Raw genomic sequence first — 8,032 nt, 5'->3', positions numbered from 1 at the left:
TAAAATTTTTTGTTGGAGAACCGGTAATGGGAGGAGTCCATACTGAGACCCAGCCGAGGGACACCAGTCAATCCAGACCGTCCCTGACCGTAGGTATTTGGTAGTAAATGTACTGTTGTGGGTCGTTTCATGTTATGATTACGTATCGTAATGTTTGATAATGTAAAGTTATATTTTATACATAAGCTATTTAACCATGCTTAAACCAAAGGCAATAAGCCCAAATTGCCACGTATTTTTAATCTCAGCACTTCCACTCGGGAACGTCCTTCTCTTCTTCTGCATGTAAATACCTCGGTACGCATGGCGTGAAATAATAATCATGGATTTATTATCTTCCTCAGCATAAAAGATGAAATGGCAGAGTGCGCCCGCAGAAACTATTTGGACCCAGAAATGAAAAGATCAATGGTCCAAATAATTGAGTTAACATTTTCAAGTGTATGCCGTCCAGACATGATGAAGAGTAGGTCTAAGTGGGATTTATTACTATCCAATCTATTTATGTAGTGCGACTGAAATGAAGCTTCTCTTGCATATTTAATTTTCAGCCTTATTTTTTTCACAGTATCCGATCCACCCGAAACCTTTGCTAGATTGTGGACGGCGTGGGCCATCTGCCGTATAAACATCACCGTTGCTGAGTGCCCTGCCTTGAAATGTTTTCGCGAGTCATCGGATCTGGGGATGGAAGAATACATGTGCTGGTAAGCAGTGATTATGAGAATTTGAGGACACGTCCAGGAAATTCCTTATCTAAAATAAACGATAATCGTCTGTTAACTATATACTACCGTGCTTAAGACTTCTGCATGCACATTATTAGGGATGTACAAAGGTTAAGAAAAGACTTAGCTGTTTCACAAAATAAAATATATTTGCGACCGGTTTCGATACAGCGTATCATCATCTGGCAATTACAAGTATCAGTACATAGAATTTATACCCTTGAAGGTGTTGGAGGGGTGGTAGAGTGGATGTGGGGAAAGGGGGGAACTTCGGAGTACCCATTATTGGATGCAATTAGTTAATTGTGTTTAGCTCCTTCATCCTGTTGTAATTCGACAATGGAATCAATCATAATCTGTGAAGCATACAATGTATTGCTGATATTTTGTGAGAGAAGTGGTGTCGTGAATTGCGGTGTATTATTTGGTGGAGGGGGTAAGGGAAGGGAAGGTAGGTTTGGGAAGTACGTCGCTGATGGGTCACTGCACGGGGTAGCCGAGGGTTGGTGTATGATGACGAAATACGGGGAGGGGTGTTATGGAGTGGTGAGTGTCATCCGTAATGGTTTCTCAGAAAAAGGTCTGAAATATGCCCCCCATCTACCCATCTCCGTGAATGAATTGAAAAACCTAGCTGTGGATTGCAGCCTTGCCCTCAGGAATGACCATTCAGGTTCATCGCAACGTATCTCCCTAGAACTACGGCGGTGCATGGACAACGTTACCAGCAGAACCCAAATCAACCATTGTAATAGTGAACACAAGACAGTTCTATCCATTAAGCAGGCCCTCTCAGCCAACAATCTTATTCTCACAAAAGCTGACAAGGGAAATGCAGTCATAATCATGGACCGATCCGCATACGTCTTAAAATGTGAAGAATTCATCAGTGCCAATAAGATATTATAGTTATCCAGAGACCAAACCACGGATCACCAAAGAGAATGCAAGAAGGCAATAGCAGAATGCACCACCGTGCTGTATCCCAGGGAAAAACAACGCCTCATCCAAATGAATCCCATGGCGCCCAGATTCTTCGGTCTCCCCAAAATGCATAAGCCTGGAGCGCCTTTAAGACCCATTGTTTTTAGTGTGTGTGTTGCCCTAACCATCTGTTGGCACGCAAATTAAACTTCATTTTCCGCCAGTTCTCAAAATTCATTCCCAAATATGGCGTTAAAAATTCAGTGGAGTTCGCGAGAGCTCTCTCAAATGAAATACTCCCCCCTAAATGTCTCCTAGTGTCTTTTGATGTTGTGAATCTGTTCACTAGCGTTCCCAAATCTGCAGCCTTACATCTTGCCGAAATTGCTCTAGTGAAAGCCAAATCACCACCCCTTGTAATTGCCGAGTTGTGCCATCTACTGGAAGTGTGTGTTAACCAAAACTATTTCCAATTCAACAATACGATATATGAACAACCTGACGGCCTCGCCATGGGATCCCCACTGTCTCCACTCCTTGCTGCCATATATATGGACAACTACGAAGAATGTGTTTTCAATTCTAATAGCACCCTTGTGAAAAATGTTTTTCGGTGGTATCGATACGTCGACGACATTTTCTGTGTGTGGACCGGCTCACTAAGACAGTTAGACAACTTCGTGTCATTTTTAAATTCTTTGGACAAAAACATCAAAATCACTAGTGAAGTTGAATGTGAAGGAAGGTTGAATTACTTAGATTTAACCATTCAAAATGTAAACCAAAAATGTGAATTCTCGATTTTCAGAAAAAATTGTTACACTGACCAAATAATACACCGCAATTCACGACACCACTTCTCTCACAAACTATCAGCAATACATTGTATGCTTCACAGACTATGTATGATTCCATTGTCGAATTACAACAGGATGAAGGAGCTAAACACAATCAAACTAATTGCATCCAATAATGGGTACTCCGAAGTTCTCATTGACAAACTGTACCACCAAAAACAAAAACGACTCGCACTCAACCTTATTTACACAGATAGAGGGAAAGATGATGACACGAAATGGCGTAGAATCCCCTTTCTCGGTCGTATATCCAACAAAACTGGAAAATTACTACCTAAAGATCAAGTGAAGGCTGCCTTCTACAGTAGAAATACACTGGGCAAACTGTTGGGCAGTGCCAAGGACAAAATTAGTGCCGGAGAACACAGCGGAGTATATAAACTCCGTTGCAATGACTGCAATTCCTGTTACATAGGAAAAACTGGACGGAATTTCAACATCCGGGCCAAGGAACATCGTTCATGTTTTATTAACAACAAAGAAACCTCACACTTTGCCAAACACCTCTTGGATTCCGACCACACAAGCGATTTCGAACCGATAATCCTACATAAAGAAAACAACGGCCCAAGGCTTGAAGCACTGGAGCAGTTGGAAATTTTAGTGGGCCAAACCTCACCCAACACAACATTAGTTAACGAGCAGTTGTATTCTCACCATTCACCACTTTTCAATGTTTTTTCTGAGAAACCATTACGGATGACACTCACCACTCCATAACACCCCTCCCCGTATTTCGTCATCATACACCAACCCTCGGCTACCCCGTGCAGTGACCCATCAGCGACGTACTTCTCAAACCTACCTTCCCTTCCCTTACCCCCTCCACCAAATAATACACCGCAATTCACGACACCACTTCTCTCACAAAATATCAGCAATACATTGTATGCTTCACAGATTATGATTGATTCCATTGTCGAATTACAACAGGATGAAGGAGCTAAACACAATTAACTAATTGCATCCAATAATGGGTACTCCGAAGTTCCCCCCTTTCCCCACATCCACTCTACCACCCCTCCAACACCTTCAAGGGTATAAATTCTATGTACTGATACTTGTAATTGCCAGATGATGATACGCTGTATCGAAACCGGTCGCAAATATATTTTATTTTGTGAAACAGCGAAGTCTTTTCTTAACCTTTGTGCATCATGAAGGAGTTTCACCATGTTACGCCAACCACCATCGCATTCATTATTAGGGAGTTAAATTTTTATCAGAATGAAATTTGTCTCTACATTTCTCACAATTTGGAAAGTGTGATGAATAAGGATCATAGCTGCCGACGCACTCTGAAAGAATATCATTAAATATTCAATTTTCACTTAAAATCTCTCCTATAGTGATTCAGATTACACGCATCCACAGTTCTATTGTCAGTTGAAATTCGTTCAATCATGTGACATCATATTCTAATTTTTTTTCCTGTTTGCAGGTATTCTGTTAAACAAGCTGAGTGTGTGAAGAACATCGTGAAGGTAGAAATGCCGCAATTTTATGACGCCGTGAGTTCCATCGTAAATGATATAAAATGTTCAAAAGACTGTGGTAAATATTATCAGGAAATATTTGATATCGAAGACCACTGCAAAATATGATTCATTTTCTCACGCTATGATTGTTTCTAGTAGGTGTGCAAGATAAGGACCATTTTCGCCACATAGAATACAGAACATAAATGTTTTGAGAAATATTTTTTACGCATTTTATAAACGCTGTTTTCTTAACGTGGGTTCGAAGGTTTTTCATTTACTGTCATCTAGATTTAAAAAAAAATAATTCCTCAAATGAAATGTTAAGACTTGCCAAAGACTGGCTTTTCTCACAAGATATAATTGGAAACTTATTATGTTATTTATTGAAAACACTCATGTATCATTTACTGTATTATTATTATTTTATTGGCATACATTTTGTTACTAGATGGTGGCTCATTTTTGGTCCTTTGATCTTGGAGACCACCTAAAACTCCATCTCTTTGTTATTCTTGTAATCAGATATAAAAACAAAATGTAGGAGTGAATTAATAATTATTATATTAAGTAACTTGCGTTTGTGAATAAAATTTTTGTGAGTAAATATTTGTAATTTATTATAATTAAATTGTTTGCAACTCCGTCTTTTTGTCTGATTTCTAAAACTATTTTTAAATTCTATTGTTTTTTTATTGTGACGGTCCCGACCCATTCTCGCTATTCGTTTCCCTCGCGTGGAAATGAACGTTCAAAAATTTAAAGCTAAAAAGGTCTTACGAAGAGGGGTTGGTTTGGTAGGCTCCTGGTCTTAAAAAAATAACACGTGAAAACACACAATTGGAATTTAAAATTTGCACGCATTCAGAATTTAAGCTTTTTCTCAACTCACAAAACTGAATGAGGTGATAAGTCGCAGATAAAAAGCACCAAAAAATAATTTTCTACCGACTAGTGAGGGTAGAAATAAATTGACATACTGCGAACAAAAATGATAGAAAACATGAAGGCAATGCATAGGAAACGAAATTATCGAGTGTCAATCAGTGAATACTCGGGACTGGCGGTGAGTGGGAAACAGGCATATCGATGGCTAAGTTCTAAGAACACGTATCTAAAAAATAGCAGCTTTTCAGGAGAGAAAAACTATTATTTTTTAAACTGTATACTGACATTAAAGAAGTAAAAAAAAATCATAAAACTGGAAACGAAGCATTCATTTGCAAGCAAAACTTTGTTATTCGCTAGTATTTTAATTTTTTAGTGTTACTGCACTTTGTTTAAGATACTTGTCTCAAACCCGCCGAATTTGAAATACGTGTTGTATTTCATAACTTAGCCATCGAGCCATAGCCATAGCCAACTAGGATCAAAACAAGAGGGGATGAGGGCAAACCATGGTGGTTTAAGTTGTAACTAGTGAGGGGTCGATTCCAAAATTTTATCGATTCCGATCCCGATTCCGATTCTGACATTTCGATTCCGATTCTACCGATACCGATTCCATCGATTCTAATGCCATAGGCTCCAAGAAAAATATCACTTAATTCCAGGCAACAAGAAAACCAATTTAAAAAAATATTACTCTGTAAAAGAATCAGTTGACAAAAGCATCTTTCATATCATCACTATGTAATTAAAATATAATAGCTAAATTTCAAAGCAGAACATACCTGAAAAGTGGTGTTACATGATAGGTATTACTTTAGCATATTAGCACTCATGTTTAAATTAAAAATAAAAGTATCTCCTTTAATATCTTTTATTGGTAATATCTTATCGTTATCAATAATGTCTCACAAATTTAGTCTCCTTTTACAGACTTTAAATTTTTGCTCAGAAAGCAAAGCATCTTCATTCTGTCAGGATAAAGCCTGTTGCATTTTACATCACATATTTTTCCTGCAGAACTAAAAAGTCTTTCACTGAACACAGTCAATGGCAGTATGGCAAGAGACCTCTTCGTTAATACTTCCAGCCTTGGGTAGGAGATACAAGTCTTCCAGTATTTCCTAGGAGAGGAATTTGGTGGTGCATTCATCTCTGATCAATAAGCTTCCACTTCAGCTTCAACAGTGTTTGCTATGGGTACTTTTACAAATGCATCACTGTATCTGGGCCATATACCTGTCACAGGCTCCCTAGTATGCAATCGCTCCTTCGGAATATAATAGGGATTTCCAAGTAGCACTTTTTGATCTCGAGTCGAGTTGAAAATTACTCGTGAGTATCGAGTCGAGTATGATTATTTCTGATCCAGGCAATACAGCAATGCATACTACAATATATTCTACTCCAATTTTCTATGATGAATGTCTAGCCTAATGTAAGGAGGAAAATACAATGAGGATCGTTGATGGTTATTGTCAGAAGTAGGAGATGAATGAAAATTAATGCGCCTTCAATAGTTCCATAGGGACAATTGAAATTAATTAAACCCAAATAATATGTCGATCATATATATTTATCCAAACTACAAGGGAGAGCCCTGAGTATAGTAATTTTCACAGCTATAATAAAGATTACATACTACGTATATGAATCATGTAGTATTTGGCCCTTTCAAATTCTCAAGCAGAAAAACCAATTATTCTACATGCTCAGCCAGCAAGTTTTGATGACTCCATGTTGCAGTATTACTGCCTGCAGAAGATTGCCTTTTGCTACACACATGTGTGACTGGGCAAGTACTTTCCTACCAAAATCGCAAGGTTACGGAGACTTTGGAATTTTTATTAAAAATTAAATCAACGATTTTTTTGGATCTTGAATCTTCATGGAATTCAAGTGAACGAACTACTGAACTAAACTTTAGTTTTGTAGAGCCAAAAAAAATTCTATACTTCTCACGTCATTTAATCAACCTTAAAATCTCTTGCTTTTTTTAAGTTCAAGAAGGAAACTAAACGCTACACATGAATATCACATCGGACGGATGCAGTAATAAAAAAGGCTAAAAGAGCCTTGTGATGCGAAAACTCCCCCTCCCGCGCGACGCACCTCGGTGAAGGTGGAAAGGGAAAAAGGGTATCGGTTGTTGCCTTTCACCGAAACAGTTCATTTTTCTCTCTCTTAAGCATGCTGACATAATCTTCACTTTACTTCAATACCCGAGCCATATTTTTTATTCCTGGGATGGTTCCGAAAAATATCCAATCCTTAGTATTTTCACTCGAGTAATGCGCTAAATGGCCTAGTCGATCTATACATAGTCATTATAAACATCCTAAGTTTAGTTTTTTAAGTAAATGAAGACGATTATCCATGCTTTAAATGACGATTTTCAAGACTAATGTTTTAAAAAACTTGAAAAATCGGCCTCGGATACCGAGCCTCAGAGTTCCGCGGCGTGTAGCTCAGCCTTTCTCAGCTCAGCCTCAGATTGAAAAATCGCTCTTATTTCCTTCGTCGCAAACTTTTTTTCCAAGATCTCTATTTAGTACTATTTATAAATCTCTACTTTATATTATGGTTCAAATTTTCCGAGTTATATTTTTCGTAAACGAAAGATAATGTCTACTTTATGTCAAATTTCATGTGAAAAACGAGTCGGCCATTTTGCGTTGTAAATCCAGACAGATGAGAGCCAAAATCTTCAAAAGTCATTGAAAGTATAGGCAAAGAACCGGGTCAAAGGAATATAGCGTTTCTTTTCATAAACCTCATACCAACTGGATAAATTCAAAGATTTTTTGAGGAAAAACGATATCTCGCGTGGCATTGAAATATTTGTCATGTTTGGGCCACTGCATCTCACTAAAGAGTCGTATTTACGTAAAATGGCATATAAATCTATATCTGGTAATTATTTATGAGTATTTACGCTAAGTTTTGAGTCTCTATCCCCAAAAAGGTCATTTTGGACTTCATTCCAGTTTTTTCCGATTTCGGACCAGTGTGCGCCGGGTAGGAAGACGAACGGCCGCCGCGGCTGGCGTAAAGGTATTCGTGGCCCACGTCGCCAACTATACGTAGTGTATACAGCAAGATGAAACTACCAGGCCAAGGCATTAGAATGACTTATCGGCTGTAGAAACTGTATTAT

At 38.3% G+C, this 8,032-nt stretch overlaps 1 long non-coding RNA gene across 1 annotated transcript; it reads left to right on the top strand.

The window, feature by feature from the left end:
• Positions 1–237: 237 nt before the first annotated feature.
• On the top strand, positions 238–681 carry LOC124174134. Its single transcript, XR_006868873.1, has 2 exons — positions 238–466; positions 569–681. It is a non-coding gene; the product is annotated as an uncharacterized LOC124174134 (long non-coding RNA).
• Positions 682–8,032: the final 7,351 nt, after the last annotated feature.

Source organism: Ischnura elegans, chromosome 2, assembly GCF_921293095.1.
Source record: "Ischnura elegans chromosome 2, ioIscEleg1.1, whole genome shotgun sequence".
Taxonomy (NCBI): Eukaryota; Metazoa; Arthropoda; class Insecta; order Odonata; family Coenagrionidae; genus Ischnura; species Ischnura elegans.
The sequence above is the reverse complement of the archived record's forward strand: the minus strand, read 5'-3'. Positions and strand labels throughout refer to the sequence as shown.